This window comes from Schistocerca gregaria, chromosome 5 (assembly GCF_023897955.1).
Source record: "Schistocerca gregaria isolate iqSchGreg1 chromosome 5, iqSchGreg1.2, whole genome shotgun sequence".
In the NCBI taxonomy this organism is placed as follows: Eukaryota; Metazoa; Arthropoda; class Insecta; order Orthoptera; family Acrididae; genus Schistocerca; species Schistocerca gregaria.
The window spans coordinates 237733345-237760956 of record NC_064924.1 but is presented as its reverse complement, the minus strand read 5'-3'; the positions used below and the strand labels follow the sequence as shown (position 1 = coordinate 237760956).

The window sequence follows — 27612 nt, the reverse complement described above, 5'->3', positions numbered from 1 at the left end:
GAGTTCCTTAATATCGTATCTTACGATAGTTTAAAATCAGTATGGAAGCATCTTTGTCACATGAGAAAGGTAGCATGAAAAAAGGGCTGGCAGGGGTAGTGACAAGATAGCAAGAAATGAAGACAGAGGGAAGCGTTCTCACCTGCCTGACACTCGTCGCGCTTCCAGATATCTGCGTAATTTGCACGGTTCATTCTCGGCTGTCCCCTTCCGTCCCGACTTGTCCCGACTTAGCTCGACTGCCGCTCGCTGCCGCTCGGGTCGCGGTCCATATGACAGCACAAGTACGAGAAGCATCTGCGAGATGGGCGCGGCCCGAACCGGCGAGTCCGAGGCGCCGTGTGCGGGCGTTCGGAGCTACCAGTGCCGCTCTGTGCTGCGCCATGCCGTGGAAAGGTGCGAAAACATGCACACAAGACACAGGCTTTTCGGCAAAGTATATATCTCTTGTAGCGACGAAAGGTAAATTTTTGTTTACAAATTTGCCCTTGTGCACTGCTACAAAACAATATGCCCTGACGTTTTTCACAACATTTCTGTCACTTCATACTGTTTTTATTATTCCAGAGACTCTTTGGAAGTCTTCCTTGGCGCACTCTTTTCAAACTGAATTCCTTAATATCGTATCTAACGATAGTTTAAAATCAGTATGGAAGCATCTTTGTCACTTGAGAAAGGTAGCATGAAAAAAGGGCTGGCAGGAGTAGTGACAAGAAAGCAAGAAATGAAGACAGCCAGAGTTCCCAGGCGGTCGCCGATCCGAATACTGACGTTGTTGCTTTTCTTCGGTGGTCAGACGGGAACAGGTCTTTCTTTTATGTAGTTAGTTTTTGGAATTTAGTGCTCCTACAAAACAGTACTCTCTGACGCGTTTCAAGAGCACATCTGTCGATTCGCAGTGTTTCGTTATTTTCAACGAGATCCTAGCACTCTTCCTCCGCGCATTCTTGTTCAAACTGAGTTCATTACTGTAATTTCGCATCTTACGTTTAATACAGTAGTTTAAAATGCTTGTGGAAGCATCTTTGTCGCACCTGAGAGTTTGCATGAAAAGAGGGCTGGCAGGTGTAGTGACATAAAATTTAAAAGAAGAGAGGGAGCCAACAGCACCCGGTGTTCCCAGGCGGTCACCCATCCAAGTACTAACCGGGCCCGATGTTGCTTAACTTCGGTGATCGGACGAGAACCGGTGTATTCAACATGGTATGGCCGTTGGCGTCCTTATACAGTAGCCGCACGGCAGAAGAAGGCTTCGCCTCTCCTCCCAACACACGCAATCGCCGTTTTCGGTGGCACATTTGACGCAAAGCACGTCCTTCCACCTCGAAGGCGACGCGCAGTGCGGCGCGCCGCCACGTGGGTCAGACGCACAACACAGCTGCTCGTTGCACCGCCTGTCATTCGTTTGTTCGACAAAGTATCCATCTCTTGTAGCGACGAAAGGTAAATTTTTGTTTACAAATTTGCCGTTGTGCACTGCTACAAAACAATATGCCCTGACGTATTTCACAACATTTCTGTCACTTCATACTGTTTTGTTATTTCCAGAGACTCTTTGGAAGTCTTCCTCGGCGCACTCTTTTCAAACTGAGTTCCTTAATATCGTATCTTACGATAGTTTAAAATCAGTATGGAAGCATCTTTGTCACATGAGAAAGGTAGCATGAAAAAAGGGCTGGCAGGGGTAGTGACAAGATAGCAAGAAATGAAGACAGAGGGAAGCGTTCTCACCTGCCTGACACTCGTCGCGCTTCCAGATATCTGCGTAATTTGCACGGTTCATTCTCGGCTGTCCCCTTCCGTCCCGACTTGTCCCGACTTAGCTCGACTGCCGCTCGCTGCCGCTCGGGTCGCGGTCCATATGACAGCACAAGTACGAGAAGCATCTGCGAGATGGGCGCGGCCCGAACCGGCGAGTCCGAGGCGCCGTGTGCGGGCGTTCGGAGCTACCAGTGCCGCTCTGTGCTGCGCCGTGCCGTGGAAAGGTGCGAAAACATGCACACAAGACACAGGCTTTTCGGCAAAGTATATATCTCTTGTAGCGACGAAAGGTAAATTTTTGTTTACAAATTTGCCCTTGTGCACTGCTACAAAACAATATGCCCTGACGTTTTTCACAACATTTCTGTCACTTCATACTGTTTTTATTATTCCAGAGACTCTTTGGAAGTCTTCCTTGGCGCACTCTTTTCAAACTGAATTCCTTAATATCGTATCTAACGATAGTTTAAAATCAGTATGGAAGCATCTTTGTCACTTGAGAAAGGTAGCATGAAAAAAGGGCTGGCAGGAGTAGTGACAAGAAAGCAAGAAATGAAGACAGCCAGAGTTCCCAGGCGGTCGCCGATCCGAATACTGACGTTGTTGCTTTTCTTCGGTGGTCAGACGGGAACAGGTCTTTCTTTAATGTAGTTAGTTTTTGGAATTTAGTGCTCCTACAAAACAGTACTCTCTGACGCGTTTCAAGAGCACATCTGTCGATTCGCAGTGTTTCGTTATTTTCAACGAGATCCTAGCACTCTTCCTCCGCGCATTCTTGTTCAAACTGAGTTCATTACTGTAATTTCGCATCTTACGTTTAATACAGTAGTTTAAAATGCTTGTGGAAGCATCTTTGTCGCACCTGAGAGTTTGCATGAAAAGAGGGCTGGCAGGTGTAGTGACATAAAATTTAAAAGAAGAGAGGGAGCCAACAGCACCCGGTGTTCCCAGGCGGTCACCCATCCAAGTACTAACCGGGCCCGATGTTGCTTAACTTCGGTGATCGGACGAGAACCGGTGTATTCAACATGGTATGGCCGTTGGCGTCCTTATACAGTAGCCGCACGGCAGAAGAAGGCTTCGCCTCTCCTCCCAACACACGCAATCGCCATTTTCGGTGGCACATTTGACGCAAAGCACGTCCTTCCACCTCGAAGGCGACGCGCAGTGCGGCGCGCCGCCACGTGGGTCAGACGCACAACACAGCTGCTCGTTGCACCGCCTGTCATTCGTTTGTTCGACAAAGTATCCATCTCTTGTAGCGACGAAAGGTAAATTTTTGTTTACAAATTTGCCGTTGTGCACTGCTACAAAACAATATGCCCTGACGTATTTCACAACATTTCTGTCACTTCATACTGTTTTGTTATTTCCAGAGACTCTTTGGAAGTCTTCCTCGGCGCACTCTTTTCAAACTGAGTTCCTTAATATCGTATCTTACGATAGTTTAAAATCAGTATGGAAGCATCTTTGTCACATGAGAAAGGTAGCATGAAAAAAGGGCTGGCAGGGGTAGTGACAAGATAGCAAGAAATGAAGACAGAGGGAAGCGTTCTCACCTGCCTGACACTCGTCGCGCTTCCAGATATTTGCGTAATTTGCACGGTTCATTCTCGGCTGTCCCCTTCCGTCCCGACTTGTCCCGACTTAGCTCGACTGCCGCTCGCTGCCGCTCGGGTCGCGGTCCATATGACAGCACAAGTACGAGAAGCATCTGCGAGATGGGCGCGGCCCGAACCGGCGAGTCCGAGGCGCCGTGTGCGGGCGTTCGGAGCTACCAGTGCCGCTCTGTGCTGCGCCGTGCCGTGGAAAGGTGCGAAAACATGCACACAAGACACAGGCTTTTCGGCAAAGTATATATCTCTTGTAGCGACGAAAGGTAAATTTTTGTTTACAAATTTGCCCTTGTGCACTGCTACAAAACAATATGCCCTGACGTTTTTCACAACATTTCTGTCACTTCATACTGTTTTTATTATTCCAGAGACTCTTTGGAAGTCTTCCTTGGCGCACTCTTTTCAAACTGAATTCCTTAATATCGTATCTAACGATAGTTTAAAATCAGTATGGAAGCATCTTTGTCACTTGAGAAAGGTAGCATGAAAAAAGGGCTGGCAGGAGTAGTGACAAGAAAGCAAGAAATGAAGACAGCCAGAGTTCCCAGGCGGTCGCCGATCCGAATACTGACGTTGTTGCTTTTCTTCGGTGGTCAGACGGGAACAGGTCTTTCTTTAATGTAGTTAGTTTTTGGAATTTAGTGCTCCTACAAAACAGTACTCTCTGACGCGTTTCAAGAGCACATCTGTCGATTCGCAGTGTTTCGTTATTTTCAACGAGATCCTAGCACTCTTCCTCCGCGCATTCTTGTTCAAACTGAGTTCATTACTGTAATTTCGCATCTTACGTTTAATACAGTAGTTTAAAATGCTTGTGGAAGCATCTTTGTCGCACCTGAGAGTTTGCATGAAAAGAGGGCTGGCAGGTGTAGTGACATAAAATTTAAAAGAAGAGAGGGAGCCAACAGCACCCGGTGTTCCCAGGCGGTCACCCATCCAAGTACTAACCGGGCCCGATGTTGCTTAACTTCGGTGATCGGACGAGAACCGGTGTATTCAACATGGTATGGCCGTTGGCGTCCTTATACAGTAGCCGCACGGCAGAAGAAGGCTTCGCCTCTCCTCCCAACACACGCAATCGCCATTTTCGGTGGCACATTTGACGCAAAGCACGTCCTTCCACCTCGAAGGCGACGCGCAGTGCGGCGCGCCGCCACGTGGGTCAGACGCACAACACAGCTGCTCGTTGCACCGCCTGTCATTCGTTTGTTCGACAAAGTATCCATCTCTTGTAGCGACGAAAGGTAAATTTTTGTTTACAAATTTGCCGTTGTGCACTGCTACAAAACAATATGCCCTGACGTATTTCACAACATTTCTGTCACTTCATACTGTTTTGTTATTTCCAGAGACTCTTTGGAAGTCTTCCTCGGCGCACTCTTTTCAAACTGAGTTCCTTAATATCGTATCTTACGATAGTTTAAAATCAGTATGGAAGCATCTTTGTCACATGAGAAAGGTAGCATGAAAAAAGGGCTGGCAGGGGTAGTGACAAGATAGCAAGAAATGAAGACAGAGGGAAGCGTTCTCACCTGCCTGACACTCGTCGCGCTTCCAGATATCTGCGTAATTTGCACGGTTCATTCTCGGCTGTCCCCTTCCGTCCCGACTTGTCCCGACTTAGCTCGACTGCCGCTCGCTGCCGCTCGGGTCGCGGTCCATATGACAGCACAAGTACGAGAAGCATCTGCGAGATGGGCGCGGCCCGAACCGGCGAGTCCGAGGCGCCGTGTGCGGGCGTTCGGAGCTACCAGTGCCGCTCTGTGCTGCGCCATGCCGTGGAAAGGTGCGAAAACATGCACACAAGACACAGGCTTTTCGGCAAAGTATATATCTCTTGTAGCGACGAAAGGTAAATTTTTGTTTACAAATTTGCCCTTGTGCACTGCTACAAAACAATATGCCCTGACGTTTTTCACAACATTTCTGTCACTTCATACTGTTTTTATTATTCCAGAGACTCTTTGGAAGTCTTCCTTGGCGCACTCTTTTCAAACTGAATTCCTTAATATCGTATCTAACGATAGTTTAAAATCAGTATGGAAGCATCTTTGTCACTTGAGAAAGGTAGCATGAAAAAAGGGCTGGCAGGAGTAGTGACAAGAAAGCAAGAAATGAAGACAGCCAGAGTTCCCAGGCGGTCGCCGATCCGAATACTGACGTCGTTGCTTTTCTTCGGTGGTCAGACGGGAACAGGTCTTTCTTTAATGTAGTTAGTTTTTGGAATTTAGTGCTCCTACAAAACAGTACTCTCTGACGCGTTTCAAGAGCACATCTGTCGATTCGCAGTGTTTCGTTATTTTCAACGAGATCCTAGCACTCTTCCTCCGCGCATTCTTGTTCAAACTGAGTTCATTACTGTAATTTCGCATCTTACGTTTAATACAGTAGTTTAAAATGCTTGTGGAAGCATCTTTGTCGCACCTGAGAGTTTGCATGAAAAGAGGGCTGGCAGGTGTAGTGACATAAAATTTAAAAGAAGAGAGGGAGCCAACAGCACCCGGTGTTCCCAGGCGGTCACCCATCCAAGTACTAACCGGGCCCGATGTTGCTTAACTTCGGTGATCGGACGAGAACCGGTGTATTCAACATGGTATGGCCGTTGGCGTCCTTATACAGTAGCCGCACGGCAGAAGAAGGCTTCGCCTCTCCTCCCAACACACGCAATCGCCGTTTTCGGTGGCACATTTGACGCAAAGCACGTCCTTCCACCTCGAAGGCGACGCGCAGTGCGGCGCGCCGCCACGTGGGTCAGACGCACAACACAGCTGCTCGTTGCACCGCCTGTCATTCGTTTGTTCGACAAAGTATCCATCTCTTGTAGCGACGAAAGGTAAATTTTTGTTTACAAATTTGCCGTTGTGCACTGCTACAAAACAATATGCCCTGACGTATTTCACAACATTTCTGTCACTTCATACTGTTTTGTTATTTCCAGAGACTCTTTGGAAGTCTTCCTCGGCGCACTCTTTTCAAACTGAGTTCCTTAATATCGTATCTTACGATAGTTTAAAATCAGTATGGAAGCATCTTTGTCACATGAGAAAGGTAGCATGAAAAAAGGGCTGGCAGGGGTAGTGACAAGATAGCAAGAAATGAAGACAGAGGGAAGCGTTCTCACCTGCCTGACACTCGTCGCGCTTCCAGATATCTGCGTAATTTGCACGGTTCATTCTCGGCTGTCCCCTTCCGTCCCGACTTGTCCCGACTTAGCTCGACTGCCGCTCGCTGCCGCTCGGGTCGCGGTCCATATGACAGCACAAGTACGAGAAGCATCTGCGAGATGGGCGCGGCCCGAACCGGCGAGTCCGAGGCGCCGTGTGCGGGCGTTCGGAGCTACCAGTGCCGCTCTGTGCTGCGCCGTGCCGTGGAAAGGTGCGAAAACATGCACACAAGACACAGGCTTTTCGGCAAAGTATATATCTCTTGTAGCGACGAAAGGTAAATTTTTGTTTACAAATTTGCCCTTGTGCACTGCTACAAAACAATATGCCCTGACGTTTTTCACAACATTTCTGTCACTTCATACTGTTTTTATTATTCCAGAGACTCTTTGGAAGTCTTCCTTGGCGCACTCTTTTCAAACTGAATTCCTTAATATCGTATCTAACGATAGTTTAAAATCAGTATGGAAGCATCTTTGTCACTTGAGAAAGGTAGCATGAAAAAAGGGCTGGCAGGAGTAGTGACAAGAAAGCAAGAAATGAAGACAGCCAGAGTTCCCAGGCGGTCGCCGATCCGAATACTGACGTTGTTGCTTTTCTTCGGTGGTCAGACGGGAACAGGTCTTTCTTTAATGTAGTTAGTTTTTGGAATTTAGTGCTCCTACAAAACAGTACTCTCTGACGCGTTTCAAGAGCACATCTGTCGATTCGCAGTGTTTCGTTATTTTCAACGAGATCCTAGCACTCTTCCTCCGCGCATTCTTGTTCAAACTGAGTTCATTACTGTAATTTCGCATCTTACGTTTAATACAGTAGTTTAAAATGCTTGTGGAAGCATCTTTGTCGCACCTGAGAGTTTGCATGAAAAGAGGGCTGGCAGGTGTAGTGACATAAAATTTAAAAGAAGAGAGGGAGCCAACAGCACCCGGTGTTCCCAGGCGGTCACCCATCCAAGTACTAACCGGGCCCGATGTTGCTTAACTTCGGTGATCGGACGAGAACCGGTGTATTCAACATGGTATGGCCGTTGGCGTCCTTATACAGTAGCCGCACGGCAGAAGAAGGCTTCGCCTCTCCTCCCAACACACGCAATCGCCATTTTCGGTGGCACATTTGACGCAAAGCACGTCCTTCCACCTCGAAGGCGACGCGCAGTGCGGCGCGCCGCCACGTGGGTCAGACGCACAACACAGCTGCTCGTTGCACCGCCTGTCATTCGTTTGTTCGACAAAGTATCCATCTCTTGTAGCGACGAAAGGTAAATTTTTGTTTACAAATTTGCCGTTGTGCACTGCTACAAAACAATATGCCCTGACGTATTTCACAACATTTCTGTCACTTCATACTGTTTTGTTATTTCCAGAGACTCTTTGGAAGTCTTCCTCGGCGCACTCTTTTCAAACTGAGTTCCTTAATATCGTATCTTACGATAGTTTAAAATCAGTATGGAAGCATCTTTGTCACATGAGAAAGGTAGCATGAAAAAAGGGCTGGCAGGGGTAGTGACAAGATAGCAAGAAATGAAGACAGAGGGAAGCGTTCTCACCTGCCTGACACTCGTCGCGCTTCCAGATATCTGCGTAATTTGCACGGTTCATTCTCGGCTGTCCCCTTCCGTCCCGACTTGTCCCGACTTAGCTCGACTGCCGCTCGCTGCCGCTCGGGTCGCGGTCCATATGACAGCACAAGTACGAGAAGCATCTGCGAGATGGGCGCGGCCCGAACCGGCGAGTCCGAGGCGCCGTGTGCGGGCGTTCGGAGCTACCAGTGCCGCTCTGTGCTGCGCCATGCCGTGGAAAGGTGCGAAAACATGCACACAAGACACAGGCTTTTCGGCAAAGTATATATCTCTTGTAGCGACGAAAGGTAAATTTTTGTTTACAAATTTGCCCTTGTGCACTGCTACAAAACAATATGCCCTGACGTTTTTCACAACATTTCTGTCACTTCATACTGTTTTTATTATTCCAGAGACTCTTTGGAAGTCTTCCTTGGCGCACTCTTTTCAAACTGAATTCCTTAATATCGTATCTAACGATAGTTTAAAATCAGTATGGAAGCATCTTTGTCACTTGAGAAAGGTAGCATGAAAAAAGGGCTGGCAGGAGTAGTGACAAGAAAGCAAGAAATGAAGACAGCCAGAGTTCCCAGGCGGTCGCCGATCCGAATACTGACGTCGTTGCTTTTCTTCGGTGGTCAGACGGGAACAGGTCTTTCTTTAATGTAGTTAGTTTTTGGAATTTAGTGCTCCTACAAAACAGTACTCTCTGACGCGTTTCAAGAGCACATCTGTCGATTCGCAGTGTTTCGTTATTTTCAACGAGATCCTAGCACTCTTCCTCCGCGCATTCTTGTTCAAACTGAGTTCATTACTGTAATTTCGCATCTTACGTTTAATACAGTAGTTTAAAATGCTTGTGGAAGCATCTTTGTCGCACCTGAGAGTTTGCATGAAAAGAGGGCTGGCAGGTGTAGTGACATAAAATTTAAAAGAAGAGAGGGAGCCAACAGCACCCGGTGTTCCCAGGCGGTCACCCATCCAAGTACTAACCGGGCCCGATGTTGCTTAACTTCGGTGATCGGACGAGAACCGGTGTATTCAACATGGTATGGCCGTTGGCGTCCTTATACAGTAGCCGCACGGCAGAAGAAGGCTTCGCCTCTCCTCCCAACACACGCAATCGCCGTTTTCGGTGGCACATTTGACGCAAAGCACGTCCTTCCACCTCGAAGGCGACGCGCAGTGCGGCGCGCCGCCACGTGGGTCAGACGCACAACACAGCTGCTCGTTGCACCGCCTGTCATTCGTTTGTTCGACAAAGTATCCATCTCTTGTAGCGACGAAAGGTAAATTTTTGTTTACAAATTTGCCGTTGTGCACTGCTACAAAACAATATGCCCTGACGTATTTCACAACATTTCTGTCACTTCATACTGTTTTGTTATTTCCAGAGACTCTTTGGAAGTCTTCCTCGGCGCACTCTTTTCAAACTGAGTTCCTTAATATCGTATCTTACGATAGTTTAAAATCAGTATGGAAGCATCTTTGTCACATGAGAAAGGTAGCATGAAAAAAGGGCTGGCAGGGGTAGTGACAAGATAGCAAGAAATGAAGACAGAGGGAAGCGTTCTCACCTGCCTGACACTCGTCGCGCTTCCAGATATCTGCGTAATTTGCACGGTTCATTCTCGGCTGTCCCCTTCCGTCCCGACTTGTCCCGACTTAGCTCGACTGCCGCTCGCTGCCGCTCGGGTCGCGGTCCATATGACAGCACAAGTACGAGAAGCATCTGCGAGATGGGCGCGGCCCGAACCGGCGAGTCCGAGGCGCCGTGTGCGGGCGTTCGGAGCTACCAGTGCCGCTCTGTGCTGCGCCATGCCGTGGAAAGGTGCGAAAACATGCACACAAGACACAGGCTTTTCGGCAAAGTATATATCTCTTGTAGCGACGAAAGGTAAATTTTTGTTTACAAATTTGCCCTTGTGCACTGCTACAAAACAATATGCCCTGACGTTTTTCACAACATTTCTGTCACTTCATACTGTTTTTATTATTCCAGAGACTCTTTGGAAGTCTTCCTTGGCGCACTCTTTTCAAACTGAATTCCTTAATATCGTATCTAACGATAGTTTAAAATCAGTATGGAAGCATCTTTGTCACTTGAGAAAGGTAGCATGAAAAAAGGGCTGGCAGGAGTAGTGACAAGAAAGCAAGAAATGAAGACAGCCAGAGTTCCCAGGCGGTCGCCGATCCGAATACTGACGTTGTTGCTTTTCTTCGGTGGTCAGACGGGAACAGGTCTTTCTTTAATGTAGTTAGTTTTTGGAATTTAGTGCTCCTACAAAACAGTACTCTCTGACGCGTTTCAAGAGCACATCTGTCGATTCGCAGTGTTTCGTTATTTTCAACGAGATCCTAGCACTCTTCCTCCGCGCATTCTTGTTCAAACTGAGTTCATTACTGTAATTTCGCATCTTACGTTTAATACAGTAGTTTAAAATGCTTGTGGAAGCATCTTTGTCGCACCTGAGAGTTTGCATGAAAAGAGGGCTGGCAGGTGTAGTGACATAAAATTTAAAAGAAGAGAGGGAGCCAACAGCACCCGGTGTTCCCAGGCGGTCACCCATCCAAGTACTAACCGGGCCCGATGTTGCTTAACTTCGGTGATCGGACGAGAACCGGTGTATTCAACATGGTATGGCCGTTGGCGTCCTTATACAGTAGCCGCACGGCAGAAGAAGGCTTCGCCTCTCCTCCCAACACACGCAATCGCCGTTTTCGGTGGCACATTTGACGCAAAGCACGTCCTTCCACCTCGAAGGCGACGCGCAGTGCGGCGCGCCGCCACGTGGGTCAGACGCACAACACAGCTGCTCGTTGCACCGCCTGTCATTCGTTTGTTCGACAAAGTATCCATCTCTTGTAGCGACGAAAGGTAAATTTTTGTTTACAAATTTGCCGTTGTGCACTGCTACAAAACAATATGCCCTGACGTATTTCACAACATTTCTGTCACTTCATACTGTTTTGTTATTTCCAGAGACTCTTTGGAAGTCTTCCTCGGCGCACTCTTTTCAAACTGAGTTCCTTAATATCGTATCTTACGATAGTTTAAAATCAGTATGGAAGCATCTTTGTCACATGAGAAAGGTAGCATGAAAAAAGGGCTGGCAGGGGTAGTGACAAGATAGCAAGAAATGAAGACAGAGGGAAGCGTTCTCACCTGCCTGACACTCGTCGCGCTTCCAGATATCTGCGTAATTTGCACGGTTCATTCTCGGCTGTCCCCTTCCGTCCCGACTTGTCCCGACTTAGCTCGACTGCCGCTCGCTGCCGCTCGGGTCGCGGTCCATATGACAGCACAAGTACGAGAAGCATCTGCGAGATGGGCGCGGCCCGAACCGGCGAGTCCGAGGCGCCGTGTGCGGGCGTTCGGAGCTACCAGTGCCGCTCTGTGCTGCGCCATGCCGTGGAAAGGTGCGAAAACATGCACACAAGACACAGGCTTTTCGGCAAAGTATATATCTCTTGTAGCGACGAAAGGTAAATTTTTGTTTACAAATTTGCCCTTGTGCACTGCTACAAAACAATATGCCCTGACGTTTTTCACAACATTTCTGTCACTTCATACTGTTTTTATTATTCCAGAGACTCTTTGGAAGTCTTCCTTGGCGCACTCTTTTCAAACTGAATTCCTTAATATCGTATCTAACGATAGTTTAAAATCAGTATGGAAGCATCTTTGTCACTTGAGAAAGGTAGCATGAAAAAAGGGCTGGCAGGAGTAGTGACAAGAAAGCAAGAAATGAAGACAGCCAGAGTTCCCAGGCGGTCGCCGATCCGAATACTGACGTCGTTGCTTTTCTTCGGTGGTCAGACGGGAACAGGTCTTTCTTTAATGTAGTTAGTTTTTGGAATTTAGTGCTCCTACAAAACAGTACTCTCTGACGCGTTTCAAGAGCACATCTGTCGATTCGCAGTGTTTCGTTATTTTCAACGAGATCCTAGCACTCTTCCTCCGCGCATTCTTGTTCAAACTGAGTTCATTACTGTAATTTCGCATCTTACGTTTAATACAGTAGTTTAAAATGCTTGTGGAAGCATCTTTGTCGCACCTGAGAGTTTGCATGAAAAGAGGGCTGGCAGGTGTAGTGACATAAAATTTAAAAGAAGAGAGGGAGCCAACAGCACCCGGTGTTCCCAGGCGGTCACCCATCCAAGTACTAACCGGGCCCGATGTTGCTTAACTTCGGTGATCGGACGAGAACCGGTGTATTCAACATGGTATGGCCGTTGGCGTCCTTATACAGTAGCCGCACGGCAGAAGAAGGCTTCGCCTCTCCTCCCAACACACGCAATCGCCGTTTTCGGTGGCACATTTGACGCAAAGCACGTCCTTCCACCTCGAAGGCGACGCGCAGTGCGGCGCGCCGCCACGTGGGTCAGACGCACAACACAGCTGCTCGTTGCACCGCCTGTCATTCGTTTGTTCGACAAAGTATCCATCTCTTGTAGCGACGAAAGGTAAATTTTTGTTTACAAATTTGCCGTTGTGCACTGCTACAAAACAATATGCCCTGACGTATTTCACAACATTTCTGTCACTTCATACTGTTTTGTTATTTCCAGAGACTCTTTGGAAGTCTTCCTCGGCGCACTCTTTTCAAACTGAGTTCCTTAATATCGTATCTTACGATAGTTTAAAATCAGTATGGAAGCATCTTTGTCACATGAGAAAGGTAGCATGAAAAAAGGGCTGGCAGGGGTAGTGACAAGATAGCAAGAAATGAAGACAGAGGGAAGCGTTCTCACCTGCCTGACACTCGTCGCGCTTCCAGATATCTGCGTAATTTGCACGGTTCATTCTCGGCTGTCCCCTTCCGTCCCGACTTGTCCCGACTTAGCTCGACTGCCGCTCGCTGCCGCTCGGGTCGCGGTCCATATGACAGCACAAGTACGAGAAGCATCTGCGAGATGGGCGCGGCCCGAACCGGCGAGTCCGAGGCGCCGTGTGCGGGCGTTCGGAGCTACCAGTGCCGCTCTGTGCTGCGCCATGCCGTGGAAAGGTGCGAAAACATGCACACAAGACACAGGCTTTTCGGCAAAGTATATATCTCTTGTAGCGACGAAAGGTAAATTTTTGTTTACAAATTTGCCCTTGTGCACTGCTACAAAACAATATGCCCTGACGTTTTTCACAACATTTCTGTCACTTCATACTGTTTTTATTATTCCAGAGACTCTTTGGAAGTCTTCCTTGGCGCACTCTTTTCAAACTGAATTCCTTAATATCGTATCTAACGATAGTTTAAAATCAGTATGGAAGCATCTTTGTCACTTGAGAAAGGTAGCATGAAAAAAGGGCTGGCAGGAGTAGTGACAAGAAAGCAAGAAATGAAGACAGCCAGAGTTCCCAGGCGGTCGCCGATCCGAATACTGACGTCGTTGCTTTTCTTCGGTGGTCAGACGGGAACAGGTCTTTCTTTAATGTAGTTAGTTTTTGGAATTTAGTGCTCCTACAAAACAGTACTCTCTGACGCGTTTCAAGAGCACATCTGTCGATTCGCAGTGTTTCGTTATTTTCAACGAGATCCTAGCACTCTTCCTCCGCGCATTCTTGTTCAAACTGAGTTCATTACTGTAATTTCGCATCTTACGTTTAATACAGTAGTTTAAAATGCTTGTGGAAGCATCTTTGTCGCACCTGAGAGTTTGCATGAAAAGAGGGCTGGCAGGTGTAGTGACATAAAATTTAAAAGAAGAGAGGGAGCCAACAGCACCCGGTGTTCCCAGGCGGTCACCCATCCAAGTACTAACCGGGCCCGATGTTGCTTAACTTCGGTGATCGGACGAGAACCGGTGTATTCAACATGGTATGGCCGTTGGCGTCCTTATACAGTAGCCGCACGGCAGAAGAAGGCTTCGCCTCTCCTCCCAACACACGCAATCGCCGTTTTCGGTGGCACATTTGACGCAAAGCACGTCCTTCCACCTCGAAGGCGACGCGCAGTGCGGCGCGCCGCCACGTGGGTCAGACGCACAACACAGCTGCTCGTTGCACCGCCTGTCATTCGTTTGTTCGACAAAGTATCCATCTCTTGTAGCGACGAAAGGTAAATTTTTGTTTACAAATTTGCCGTTGTGCACTGCTACAAAACAATATGCCCTGACGTATTTCACAACATTTCTGTCACTTCATACTGTTTTGTTATTTCCAGAGACTCTTTGGAAGTCTTCCTCGGCGCACTCTTTTCAAACTGAGTTCCTTAATATCGTATCTTACGATAGTTTAAAATCAGTATGGAAGCATCTTTGTCACATGAGAAAGGTAGCATGAAAAAAGGGCTGGCAGGGGTAGTGACAAGATAGCAAGAAATGAAGACAGAGGGAAGCGTTCTCACCTGCCTGACACTCGTCGCGCTTCCAGATATCTGCGTAATTTGCACGGTTCATTCTCGGCTGTCCCCTTCCGTCCCGACTTGTCCCGACTTAGCTCGACTGCCGCTCGCTGCCGCTCGGGTCGCGGTCCATATGACAGCACAAGTACGAGAAGCATCTGCGAGATGGGCGCGGCCCGAACCGGCGAGTCCGAGGCGCCGTGTGCGGGCGTTCGGAGCTACCAGTGCCGCTCTGTGCTGCGCCATGCCGTGGAAAGGTGCGAAAACATGCACACAAGACACAGGCTTTTCGGCAAAGTATATATCTCTTGTAGCGACGAAAGGTAAATTTTTGTTTACAAATTTGCCCTTGTGCACTGCTACAAAACAATATGCCCTGACGTTTTTCACAACATTTCTGTCACTTCATACTGTTTTTATTATTCCAGAGACTCTTTGGAAGTCTTCCTTGGCGCACTCTTTTCAAACTGAATTCCTTAATATCGTATCTAACGATAGTTTAAAATCAGTATGGAAGCATCTTTGTCACTTGAGAAAGGTAGCATGAAAAAAGGGCTGGCAGGAGTAGTGACAAGAAAGCAAGAAATGAAGACAGCCAGAGTTCCCAGGCGGTCGCCGATCCGAATACTGACGTTGTTGCTTTTCTTCGGTGGTCAGACGGGAACAGGTCTTTCTTTAATGTAGTTAGTTTTTGGAATTTAGTGCTCCTACAAAACAGTACTCTCTGACGCGTTTCAAGAGCACATCTGTCGATTCGCAGTGTTTCGTTATTTTCAACGAGATCCTAGCACTCTTCCTCCGCGCATTCTTGTTCAAACTGAGTTCATTACTGTAATTTCGCATCTTACGTTTAATACAGTAGTTTAAAATGCTTGTGGAAGCATCTTTGTCGCACCTGAGAGTTTGCATGAAAAGAGGGCTGGCAGGTGTAGTGACATAAAATTTAAAAGAAGAGAGGGAGCCAACAGCACCCGGTGTTCCCAGGCGGTCACCCATCCAAGTACTAACCGGGCCCGATGTTGCTTAACTTCGGTGATCGGACGAGAACCGGTGTATTCAACATGGTATGGCCGTTGGCGTCCTTATACAGTAGCCGCACGGCAGAAGAAGGCTTCGCCTCTCCTCCCAACACACGCAATCGCCGTTTTCGGTGGCACATTTGACGCAAAGCACGTCCTTCCACCTCGAAGGCGACGCGCAGTGCGGCGCGCCGCCACGTGGGTCAGACGCACAACACAGCTGCTCGTTGCACCGCCTGTCATTCGTTTGTTCGACAAAGTATCCATCTCTTGTAGCGACGAAAGGTAAATTTTTGTTTACAAATTTGCCGTTGTGCACTGCTACAAAACGATATGCCCTGACGTATTTCACAACATTTCTGTCACTTCATACTGTTTTGTTATTTCCAGAGACTCTTTGGAAGTCTTCCTCGGCGCACTCTTTTCAAACTGAGTTCCTTAATATCGTATCTTACGATAGTTTAAAATCAGTATGGAAGCATCTTTGTCACATGAGAAAGGTAGCATGAAAAAAGGGCTGGCAGGGGTAGTGACAAGATAGCAAGAAATGAAGACAGAGGGAAGCGTTCTCACCTGCCTGACACTCGTCGCGCTTCCAGATATCTGCGTAATTTGCACGGTTCATTCTCGGCTGTCCCCTTCCGTCCCGACTTGTCCCGACTTAGCTCGACTGCCGCTCGCTGCCGCTCGGGTCGCGGTCCATATGACAGCACAAGTACGAGAAGCATCTGCGAGATGGGCGCGGCCCGAACCGGCGAGTCCGAGGCGCCGTGTGCGGGCGTTCGGAGCTACCAGTGCCGCTCTGTGCTGCGCCATGCCGTGGAAAGGTGCGAAAACATGCACACAAGACACAGGCTTTTCGGCAAAGTATATATCTCTTGTAGCGACGAAAGGTAAATTTTTGTTTACAAATTTGCCCTTGTGCACTGCTACAAAACAATATGCCCTGACGTTTTTCACAACATTTCTGTCACTTCATACTGTTTTTATTATTCCAGAGACTCTTTGGAAGTCTTCCTTGGCGCACTCTTTTCAAACTGAATTCCTTAATATCGTATCTAACGATAGTTTAAAATCAGTATGGAAGCATCTTTGTCACTTGAGAAAGGTAGCATGAAAAAAGGGCTGGCAGGAGTAGTGACAAGAAAGCAAGAAATGAAGACAGCCAGAGTTCCCAGGCGGTCGCCGATCCGAATACTGACGTTGTTGCTTTTCTTCGGTGGTCAGACGGGAACAGGTCTTTCTTTAATGTAGTTAGTTTTTGGAATTTAGTGCTCCTACAAAACAGTACTCTCTGACGCGTTTCAAGAGCACATCTGTCGATTCGCAGTGTTTCGTTATTTTCAACGAGATCCTAGCACTCTTCCTCCGCGCATTCTTGTTCAAACTGAGTTCATTACTGTAATTTCGCATCTTACGTTTAATACAGTAGTTTAAAATGCTTGTGGAAGCATCTTTGTCGCACCTGAGAGTTTGCATGAAAAGAGGGCTGGCAGGTGTAGTGACATAAAATTTAAAAGAAGAGAGGGAGCCAACAGCACCCGGTGTTCCCAGGCGGTCACCCATCCAAGTACTAACCGGGCCCGATGTTGCTTAACTTCGGTGATCGGACGAGAACCGGTGTATTCAACATGGTATGGCCGTTGGCGTCCTTATACAGTAGCCGCACGGCAGAAGAAGGCTTCGCCTCTCCTCCCAACACACGCAATCGCCGTTTTCGGTGGCACATTTGACGCAAAGCACGTCCTTCCACCTCGAAGGCGACGCGCAGTGCGGCGCGCCGCCACGTGGGTCAGACGCACAACACAGCTGCTCGTTGCACCGCCTGTCATTCGTTTGTTCGACAAAGTATCCATCTCTTGTAGCGACGAAAGGTAAATTTTTGTTTACAAATTTGCCGTTGTGCACTGCTACAAAACAATATGCCCTGACGTATTTCACAACATTTCTGTCACTTCATACTGTTTTGTTATTTCCAGAGACTCTTTGGAAGTCTTCCTCGGCGCACTCTTTTCAAACTGAGTTCCTTAATATCGTATCTTACGATAGTTTAAAATCAGTATGGAAGCATCTTTGTCACATGAGAAAGGTAGCATGAAAAAAGGGCTGGCAGGGGTAGTGACAAGATAGCAAGAAATGAAGACAGAGGGAAGCGTTCTCACCTGCCTGACACTCGTCGCGCTTCCAGATATTTGCGTAATTTGCACGGTTCATTCTCGGCTGTCCCCTTCCGTCCCGACTTGTCCCGACTGCCGCTCGCTGCCGCTCGGGTCGCGGTCCATATGACAGCACAAGTACGAGAAGCATCTGCGAGATGGGCGCGGCCCGAACCGGCGAGTCCGAGGCGCCGTGTGCGGGCGTTCGGAGCTACCAGTGCCGCTCTGTGCTGCGCCATGCCGTGGAAAGGTGCGAAAACATGCACACAAGACACAGGCTTTTCGGCAAAGTATATATCTCTTGTAGCGACGAAAGGTAAATTTTTGTTTACAAATTTGCCCTTGTGCACTGCTACAAAACAATATGCCCTGACGTTTTTCACAACATTTCTGTCACTTCATACTGTTTTTATTATTCCAGAGACTCTTTGGAAGTCTTCCTTGGCGCACTCTTTTCAAACTGAATTCCTTAATATCGTATCTAACGATAGTTTAAAATCAGTATGGAAGCATCTTTGTCACTTGAGAAAGGTAGCATGAAAAAAGGGCTGGCAGGAGTAGTGACAAGAAAGCAAGAAATGAAGACAGCCAGAGTTCCCAGGCGGTCGCCGATCCGAATACTGACGTTGTTGCTTTTCTTCGGTGGTCAGACGGGAACAGGTCTTTCTTTAATGTAGTTAGTTTTTGGAATTTAGTGCTCCTACAAAACAGTACTCTCTGACGCGTTTCAAGAGCACATCTGTCGATTCGCAGTGTTTCGTTATTTTCAACGAGATCCTAGCACTCTTCCTCCGCGCATTCTTGTTCAAACTGAGTTCATTACTGTAATTTCGCATCTTACGTTTAATACAGTAGTTTAAAATGCTTGTGGAAGCATCTTTGTCGCACCTGAGAGTTTGCATGAAAAGAGGGCTGGCAGGTGTAGTGACATAAAATTTAAAAGAAGAGAGGGAGCCAACAGCACCCGGTGTTCCCAGGCGGTCACCCATCCAAGTACTAACCGGGCCCGATGTTGCTTAACTTCGGTGATCGGACGAGAACCGGTGTATTCAACATGGTATGGCCGTTGGCGTCCTTATACAGTAGCCGCACGGCAGAAGAAGGCTTCGCCTCTCCTCCCAACACACGCAATCGCCGTTTTCGGTGGCACATTTGACGCAAAGCACGTCCTTCCACCTCGAAGGCGACGCGCAGTGCGGCGCGCCGCCACGTGGGTCAGACGCACAACACAGCTGCTCGTTGCACCGCCTGTCATTCGTTTGTTCGACAAAGTATCCATCTCTTGTAGCGACGAAAGGTAAATTTTTGTTTACAAATTTGCCGTTGTGCACTGCTACAAAACGATATGCCCTGACGTATTTCACAACATTTCTGTCACTTCATACTGTTTTGTTATTTCCAGAGACTCTTTGGAAGTCTTCCTCGGCGCACTCTTTTCAAACTGAGTTCCTTAATATCGTATCTTACGATAGTTTAAAATCAGTATGGAAGCATCTTTGTCACATGAGAAAGGTAGCATGAAAAAAGGGCTGGCAGGGGTAGTGACAAGATAGCAAGAAATGAAGACAGAGGGAAGCGTTCTCACCTGCCTGACACTCGTCGCGCTTCCAGATATCTGCGTAATTTGCACGGTTCATTCTCGGCTGTCCCCTTCCGTCCCGACTTGTCCCGACTTAGCTCGACTGCCGCTCGCTGCCGCTCGGGTCGCGGTCCATATGACAGCACAAGTACGAGAAGCATCTGCGAGATGGGCGCGGCCCGAACCGGCGAGTCCGAGGCGCCGTGTGCGGGCGTTCGGAGCTACCAGTGCCGCTCTGTGCTGCGCCATGCCGTGGAAAGGTGCGAAAACATGCACACAAGACACAGGCTTTTCGGCAAAGTATATATCTCTTGTAGCGACGAAAGGTAAATTTTTGTTTACAAATTTGCCCTTGTGCACTGCTACAAAACAATATGCCCTGACGTTTTTCACAACATTTCTGTCACTTCATACTGTTTTTATTATTCCAGAGACTCTTTGGAAGTCTTCCTTGGCGCACTCTTTTCAAACTGAATTCCTTAATATCGTATCTAACGATAGTTTAAAATCAGTATGGAAGCATCTTTGTCACTTGAGAAAGGTAGCATGAAAAAAGGGCTGGCAGGAGTAGTGACAAGAAAGCAAGAAATGAAGACAGCCAGAGTTCCCAGGCGGTCGCCGATCCGAATACTGACGTTGTTGCTTTTCTTCGGTGGTCAGACGGGAACAGGTCTTTCTTTAATGTAGTTAGTTTTTGGAATTTAGTGCTCCTACAAAACAGTACTCTCTGACGCGTTTCAAGAGCACATCTGTCGATTCGCAGTGTTTCGTTATTTTCAACGAGATCCTAGCACTCTTCCTCCGCGCATTCTTGTTCAAACTGAGTTCATTACTGTAATTTCGCATCTTACGTTTAATACAGTAGTTTAAAATGCTTGTGGAAGCATCTTTGTCGCACCTGAGAGTTTGCATGAAAAGAGGGCTGGCAGGTGTAGTGACATAAAATTTAAAAGAAGAGAGGGAGCCAACAGCACCCGGTGTTCCCAGGCGGTCACCCATCCAAGTACTAACCGGGCCCGATGTTGCTTAACTTCGGTGATCGGACGAGAACCGGTGTATTCAACATGGTATGGCCGTTGGCGTCCTTATACAGTAGCCGCACGGCAGAAGAAGGCTTCGCCTCTCCTCCCAACACACGCAATCGCCGTTTTCGGTGGCACATTTGACGCAAAGCACGTCCTTCCACCTCGAAGGCGACGCGCAGTGCGGCGCGCCGCCACGTGGGTCAGACGCACAACACAGCTGCTCGTTGCACCGCCTGTCATTCGTTTGTTCGACAAAGTATCCATCTCTTGTAGCGACGAAAGGTAAATTTTTGTTTACAAATTTGCCGTTGTGCACTGCTACAAAACAATATGCCCTGACGTATTTCACAACATTTCTGTCACTTCATACTGTTTTGTTATTTCCAGAGACTCTTTGGAAGTCTTCCTCGGCGCACTCTTTTCAAACTGAGTTCCTTAATATCGTATCTTACGATAGTTTAAAATCAGTATGGAAGCATCTTTGTCACATGAGAAAGGTAGCATGAAAAAAGGGCTGGCAGGGGTAGTGACAAGATAGCAAGAAATGAAGACAGAGGGAAGCGTTCTCACCTGCCTGACACTCGTCGCGCTTCCAGATATTTGCGTAATTTGCACGGTTCATTCTCGGCTGTCCCCTTCCGTCCCGACTTGTCCCGACTGCCGCTCGCTGCCGCTCGGGTCGCGGTCCATATGACAGCACAAGTACGAGAAGCATCTGCGAGATGGGCGCGGCCCGAACCGGCGAGTCCGAGGCGCCGTGTGCGGGCGTTCGGAGCTACCAGTGCCGCTCTGTGCTGCGCCATGCCGTGGAAAGGTGCGAAAACATGCACACAAGACACAGGCTTTTCGGCAAAGTATATATCTCTTGTAGCGACGAAAGGTAAATTTTTGTTTACAAATTTGCCCTTGTGCACTGCTACAAAACAATATGCCCTGACGTTTTTCACAACATTTCTGTCACTTCATACTGTTTTTATTATTCCAGAGACTCTTTGGAAGTCTTCCTTGGCGCACTCTTTTCAAACTGAATTCCTTAATATCGTATCTAACGATAGTTTAAAATCAGTATGGAAGCATCTTTGTCACTTGAGAAAGGTAGCATGAAAAAAGGGCTGGCAGGAGTAGTGACAAGAAAGCAAGAAATGAAGACAGCCAGAGTTCCCAGGCGGTCGCCGATCCGAATACTGACGTTGTTGCTTTTCTTCGGTGGTCAGACGGGAACAGGTCTTTCTTTAATGTAGTTAGTTTTTGGAATTTAGTGCTCCTACAAAACAGTACTCTCTGACGCGTTTCAAGAGCACATCTGTCGATTCGCAGTGTTTCGTTATTTTCAACGAGATCCTAGCACTCTTCCTCCGCGCATTCTTGTTCAAACTGAGTTCATTACTGTAATTTCGCATCTTACGTTTAATACAGTAGTTTAAAATGCTTGTGGAAGCATCTTTGTCGCACCTGAGAGTTTGCATGAAAAGAGGGCTGGCAGGTGTAGTGACATAAAATTTAAAAGAAGAGAGGGAGCCAACAGCACCCGGTGTTCCCAGGCGGTCACCCATCCAAGTACTAACCGGGCCCGATGTTGCTTAACTTCGGTGATCGGACGAGAACCGGTGTATTCAACATGGTATGGCCGTTGGCGTCCTTATACAGTAGCCGCACGGCAGAAGAAGGCTTCGCCTCTCCTCCCAACACACGCAATCGCCGTTTTCGGTGGCACATTTGACGCAAAGCACGTCCTTCCACCTCGAAGGCGACGCGCAGTGCGGCGCGCCGCCACGTGGGTCAGACGCACAACACAGCTGCTCGTTGCACCGCCTGTCATTCGTTTGTTCGACAAAGTATCCATCTCTTGTAGCGACGAAAGGTAAATTTTTGTTTACAAATTTGCCGTTGTGCACTGCTACAAAACAATATGCCCTGACGTATTTCACAACATTTCTGTCACTTCATACTGTTTTGTTATTTCCAGAGACTCTTTGGAAGTCTTCCTCGGCGCACTCTTTTCAAACTGAGTTCCTTAATATCGTATCTTACGATAGTTTAAAATCAGTATGGAAGCATCTTTGTCACATGAGAAAGGTAGCATGAAAAAAGGGCTGGCAGGGGTAGTGACAAGATAGCAAGAAATGAAGACAGAGGGAAGCGTTCTCACCTGCCTGACACTCGTCGCGCTTCCAGATATTTGCGTAATTTGCACGGTTCATTCTCGGCTGTCCCCTTCCGTCCCGACTTGTCCCGACTTAGCTCGACTGCCGCTCGCTGCCGCTCGGGTCGCGGTCCATATGACAGCACAAGTACGAGAAGCATCTGCGAGATGGGCGCGGCCCGAACCGGCGAGTCCGAGGCGCCGTGTGCGGGCGTTCGGAGCTACCAGTGCCGCTCTGTGCTGCGCCATGCCGTGGAAAGGTGCGAAAACATGCACACAAGACACAGGCTTTTCGGCAAAGTATATATCTCTTGTAGCGACGAAAGGTAAATTTTTGTTTACAAATTTGCCCTTGTGCACTGCTACAAAACAATATGCCCTGACGTTTTTCACAACATTTCTGTCACTTCATACTGTTTTTATTATTCCAGAGACTCTTTGGAAGTCTTCCTTGGCGCACTCTTTTCAAACTGAATTCCTTAATATCGTATCTAACGATAGTTTAAAATCAGTATGGAAGCATCTTTGTCACTTGAGAAAGGTAGCATGAAAAAAGGGCTGGCAGGAGTAGTGACAAGAAAGCAAGAAATGAAGACAGCCAGAGTTCCCAGGCGGTCGCCGATCCGAATACTGACGTTGTTGCTTTTCTTCGGTGGTCAGACGGGAACAGGTCTTTCTTTAATGTAGTTAGTTTTTGGAATTTAGTGCTCCTACAAAACAGTACTCTCTGACGCGTTTCAAGAGCACATCTGTCGATTCGCAGTGTTTCGTTATTTTCAACGAGATCCTAGCACTCTTCCTCCGCGCATTCTTGTTCAAACTGAGTTCATTACTGTAATTTCGCATCTTACGTTTAATACAGTAGTTTAAAATGCTTGTGGAAGCATCTTTGTCGCACCTGAGAGTTTGCATGAAAAGAGGGCTGGCAGGTGTAGTGACATAAAATTTAAAAGAAGAGAGGGAGCCAACAGCACCCTTTTTTTTTTTTTTTTTTTTTTGAAAAGGAAAAAGTGAGAGGGAGCCAACAGCACCTTTTTTTTTGTTTTTTTATTTTTACAGTAGTTTAAAATGCTTGTGGAAGCATCTTTGTCGCACCTGAGAGTTTTTCATGAAAAGAGGGCTGGCAGGTGTAGTGACATAAAATCTAAAAGAAGAGAGGGAGCCAACAGCACTTTTTTTTCATAAATTAAATAGGCCTGCAACACGTGAAAACGAAATGTGATAAATGCCTCCCATTTATACGCCAAAAACTGAAAGAGGAAACGGAAAAGATAAGGCGGATTCACACCGTAACAATCGATGATGACGACTGTCCAAAGGGAACACAAAACATTTGTACGCAACCAGGACGACGCATCCACCGGAAAAGGAAAGTCATTGTCGGTCGGGCATCGAGCGTGGCTGGCAGGCGGCGGCAATGAGGGCAGGGGTCAATTAGTCTGAGGCCTGGCCACAGTGTCGCCCCCACACCCGTCATCACTCATATCGACCGTAAAACAAAACTATATTTCATGTATGAAAAAAAAGAGAAATCGCAACAGCCTAGGTATAGTAAAAACAACATGAAACAAAACGCTATTTTAAAGCGCCGGTAATCCCGGTGTGAAATCCCACACCGACGAAAGGTTCCAAAACTGCCGAGCGCAGACACGTGACGAGAAGTGGGAGCGCTCGACAGTAAAAGAAATGAAAAAAGAAAAAAGGAAAAAAAATAACGCAAACAGTCACCACTAGAAACTAGAACTGAAACATCAGTAAAGAATCTCGTCACGCCACATACGGGGAAAAAAAAGAAAAAAGAAACTAATAATACCGACACTCATGCCAAACAAGAAGTTTGGCAATAACGTCCAGAAAAAACTGAAAAGACTTCTGATGTCGTTCGATAGTCAATTTTCGGCAATTTTCGTTCCAGAAAACATAGAGAAAGTCGCATTTATTCATATTGTGTCGCTTAAGGCAATTTGAAAATACGAGACAATAACATCCATGTTATGCAGGTACCGACATACGCGCAAAAGCATGCGCCAGTGCGACCTGCAAAAAATTTGCAAAATTTTGCCGATAATGTGGCGATGTCTGAATCTGAGAATGTTGGGTCCATAAAAAGGTAAGGAAGTCCAAATCGGTACACAACTTTAAAGAGAAAATAGCAAAAACTGTTTGGCCAAAGATCCACACCGTGGCATTTCGCTTGGTGGTGGGGTAGACGACACACTGCGGAATTAATACATCATCCACAGTAACGGTTCGAGCGTCCACCCGCTGAATCAGGCGAATCATATCCCTGGCGACGTCCCAAACACGGCGGAAGCGGTCACACGCAAAGCGGTGTTCAAGAGTATCGTCGACAGTACACACGTCACACACTCCAGATGGGATAAGGTTGATGGAATGAAGTTTGGAGTTGGTGGGGATGGTGCGATGCACCACCTTGTACCATGCAGCGTGTACGGAAGCCGGGAGGACTTTGTTGGCGAGGTTTTGCCACACTGCCACCCAGTTGCAGCGTGGCAATCGATACTCCCACTTGCAACGAATAGGAGGTCCGCGTATAGCATCGCAGACAGCGCTAACCGTGTGGGCGGAGATGTCACGAAGTGTCAGGTAACTATTATCGAAATAGTAGCGGCGCACGTAAGAAAGATAAAACGGGATGTGCGACACAGAAACAGGTGCCACTTCAGAATGAGGACGATAACGATTAAAAACAACCGCGGTGGGACTGCAAGGTGCCTTCTGCATAACAGCGGTAATTCTCTTCCACAGGAGAGCCGCACATTTGGCTGAAAAATCGACAAGTCCCAAACCGCCGTCGGACAGGCCCAAGGTACAGAGAGCATGTGACACCTTAAAAATCTCCCCCCTCCATAAAAACCAGTAAATCGCCTGTGTGATGGCGCGCCCCAATTGCTTGGGTACCGGGAGAACCTGCGCAAGGTACCACGCCCTTGCCAAGAAGTTATTATTTATTAAATGCACCTTTTCCCGAAGGGCCAAATTTCGGACCGCATGGATCTTGACAACAGCACGAATCCGATGCAGCGTAGGCCGCCAATTGAGTGCTTCCATCTGCTGTGGATTCGAGGATAAAAGGACTCCAAGAACTTTATGCTGCTGCTGTACACAGAACCAGTCCCTACGAAGGGTACGTGCGCGGGCGGTGAGCGGTAAAAGAACAGTTTTCTGTGTATTGACAATCGCCCCCGTAGCTTGTTCAAAGTTGTGCAGAACGACTTGCAACCTGTCAACATCGTCTAAATGCTCAATAAATACGCCAAGGTCATCAGCGTATGCTTTACAAACCAATCTGGTAGTCCCCATCTGAATGCCGCGACATTCCTGACCGATATAGCGGAGGAGGGGATCCAGCGCAATGGCAAAAAGCGCCATGGAAAGCGGACACCCTTGCCGCACGGAGCGACCTACACGAAAAGCAGGAGTAAGACGACCATTAACACAGATGCGTGACGTAGCATTTTGCAACAGATGCGTCACTAATTTGGTAAATTTATAACCAAACCCCATGCGTACCAAAACCTGACGCAAATAAAAATGACTAATACGGTCAAAGGCATTCTTAAAATCAACTAATAAAATCGCCGCAGTCCGAAGCCGAGCACTTTTTACATAACCAATGCAGTCCCTGTAAGCAAGGATAGCGTCAAAGATATTCCGATCGCGCACCGCACACGTTTGCTGAGGACTAAGTACCGCCGGCAAAATGTTTTTAAGTCGCTGAGCGACGCAGCGCGTGACGATCTTGTAGTCAACATTTAATAAAGTAATCGGACGGACAGCGTCGATATTTGGCACAGCATTGGATTTGGGAACGAGCGTCACAACCCCCTCCACAAAGGCAGCTGGTACAGTCACACCATTTCGAATATCATTTACCAAATCTACTAAAATCTCACTAAAAAGATGAAAAAATTTCAAATAAAATTCCGCAGGAATCCCATCTGGGCCTGGAGACTTCCCGTTGGGACTCCGCCGAACGGCATCGAGAACTTCATCAGACGTAAAGGCGTCAGTTAAATGATTCCTGTCCGGGCGAGTTAAAACATGGGGTACAGTCTGCAAAAAATCTCGCAACGCGTCGGAATCCACATCAACAGCACGGAAAAGTGAAGCGAAATGTTCAAAAATATCTGTTTCAATTTCCGACTGTACAGAAGTTCGATCGCCATTTCGCAGCCGCCAAACATTAATCTTCAAACGTTCACGGCGTTTGCGTTCCCTGTGTAAATGGTAAATGGACAGAGGTTCCCCAGTAACAAGTCCCGCAGGCTGACTTCGGACGGTCACCCCATCACTAACGGCACGCATGTCAAGTAAAAGCTTTGCTTGAAATTGCTTCAGAGTAGGCAACAACTCGGGCTGTGACGTCACCCGCAACGCTAAGTCCCGTAAACAAGCCTGGCGGAAGCGAGCCGTTGCCCGACGCCAGCGTGCCGCCTCACGGCTGTAATCAATTAAAAATTTCCTAATCGCCGGTTTAACTATCGCAACCCACCACTCAATGGTGCTACTATGACCGCCTCGAGTCCGCAACAACCGTTGCCATATACGGTTAAAACAAGTCACAAAATGGTCGTCATTGAGTAAACTGCAATTGAACTTCCACAAATTGGTACGGCGAGGAACACACAAACGAGGCAATAAAAGACGACAGGAGTAACTGGAGTGGTCAGAAAATACGACAGGAGTCACGTCAGCACTACAAATACGGGCAGACAGCTGCCTAGACACATAAATCCGATCGAGGCGGCTACGCCCGGTACCGTAAAAATAGGTGAAGTAGGTGAAATCCGGGTGTAAAACACGCCACGTGTCGAGCAGCTGAAAACTAGTGACTAAAGTACCCAGTTCGTGACATTTGTTTGGACGCGGCTCTTGATCGCTGTCGTCTAAAACACAATTAAAATCACCCCCAACGATTAAAGTATCGACATTCCTGGATAGAAGCTGACACAAATCTCTACCATAAAATTCAGCCCTGGCCGGTTTAACATTTCCTGACTGAGCGTACACATTTACAAACACAATTCAAAAAATGGTGCAAGCAACAGCGCGACCGTTCGGTAAAATGTCAACGTTAGATATTGGTAAGCCAGAACGCACTAAAATTGCAGTGCCCGTATCGTTATCAGGGGCAATATTATCAATCACAGTAAAATCAGTAAAATCATGCAAAAACAAAAGCGCTTCACAAGTCACCTCCTGTAAAAAAGCGACGTGACAGTTATT

At 47.5% G+C, this 27612-nt stretch overlaps 14 non-coding genes across 14 annotated transcripts; all 14 read right to left on the bottom strand.

Annotated features, from left to right (window-relative positions):
- Window positions 1-1098: 1098 nt before the first annotated feature.
- On the bottom strand, window positions 1099-1217 carry LOC126275019 (5S ribosomal RNA). The gene has a single exon (XR_007550557.1). It is a non-coding gene; the product is annotated as a 5S ribosomal RNA (ribosomal RNA).
- Window positions 1218-2687: 1470 nt separating this feature from the next.
- LOC126275018 (5S ribosomal RNA) lies at window positions 2688-2806 on the bottom strand. Its single transcript, XR_007550556.1, has one exon. It is a non-coding gene; the product is annotated as a 5S ribosomal RNA (ribosomal RNA).
- A 1470-nt stretch (window positions 2807-4276) lies between these two features.
- On the bottom strand, window positions 4277-4395 carry LOC126275017 (5S ribosomal RNA). The gene has a single exon (XR_007550555.1). It is a non-coding gene; the product is annotated as a 5S ribosomal RNA (ribosomal RNA).
- Window positions 4396-5865: 1470 nt separating this feature from the next.
- On the bottom strand, window positions 5866-5984 carry LOC126275016 (5S ribosomal RNA). The gene has a single exon (XR_007550554.1). It is a non-coding gene; the product is annotated as a 5S ribosomal RNA (ribosomal RNA).
- A 1470-nt stretch (window positions 5985-7454) lies between these two features.
- On the bottom strand, window positions 7455-7573 carry LOC126275015 (5S ribosomal RNA). The gene has a single exon (XR_007550553.1). It is a non-coding gene; the product is annotated as a 5S ribosomal RNA (ribosomal RNA).
- A 1470-nt stretch (window positions 7574-9043) lies between these two features.
- Window positions 9044-9162, bottom strand: LOC126275014 (5S ribosomal RNA). Its single transcript, XR_007550552.1, has one exon. It is a non-coding gene; the product is annotated as a 5S ribosomal RNA (ribosomal RNA).
- Window positions 9163-10632: 1470 nt separating this feature from the next.
- Window positions 10633-10751, bottom strand: LOC126275013 (5S ribosomal RNA). The gene has a single exon (XR_007550551.1). It is a non-coding gene; the product is annotated as a 5S ribosomal RNA (ribosomal RNA).
- Window positions 10752-12221: 1470 nt separating this feature from the next.
- On the bottom strand, window positions 12222-12340 carry LOC126275011 (5S ribosomal RNA). The gene has a single exon (XR_007550549.1). It is a non-coding gene; the product is annotated as a 5S ribosomal RNA (ribosomal RNA).
- Window positions 12341-13810: 1470 nt separating this feature from the next.
- On the bottom strand, window positions 13811-13929 carry LOC126275010 (5S ribosomal RNA). The gene has a single exon (XR_007550548.1). It is a non-coding gene; the product is annotated as a 5S ribosomal RNA (ribosomal RNA).
- Window positions 13930-15399: 1470 nt separating this feature from the next.
- On the bottom strand, window positions 15400-15518 carry LOC126275009 (5S ribosomal RNA). Its single transcript, XR_007550547.1, has one exon. It is a non-coding gene; the product is annotated as a 5S ribosomal RNA (ribosomal RNA).
- A 1470-nt stretch (window positions 15519-16988) lies between these two features.
- LOC126275008 (5S ribosomal RNA) lies at window positions 16989-17107 on the bottom strand. Its single transcript, XR_007550546.1, has one exon. It is a non-coding gene; the product is annotated as a 5S ribosomal RNA (ribosomal RNA).
- A 1460-nt stretch (window positions 17108-18567) lies between these two features.
- LOC126275007 (5S ribosomal RNA) lies at window positions 18568-18686 on the bottom strand. The gene has a single exon (XR_007550545.1). It is a non-coding gene; the product is annotated as a 5S ribosomal RNA (ribosomal RNA).
- A 1470-nt stretch (window positions 18687-20156) lies between these two features.
- Window positions 20157-20275, bottom strand: LOC126275005 (5S ribosomal RNA). The gene has a single exon (XR_007550543.1). It is a non-coding gene; the product is annotated as a 5S ribosomal RNA (ribosomal RNA).
- A 1460-nt stretch (window positions 20276-21735) lies between these two features.
- Window positions 21736-21854, bottom strand: LOC126275004 (5S ribosomal RNA). The gene has a single exon (XR_007550542.1). It is a non-coding gene; the product is annotated as a 5S ribosomal RNA (ribosomal RNA).
- Window positions 21855-27612: the final 5758 nt, after the last annotated feature.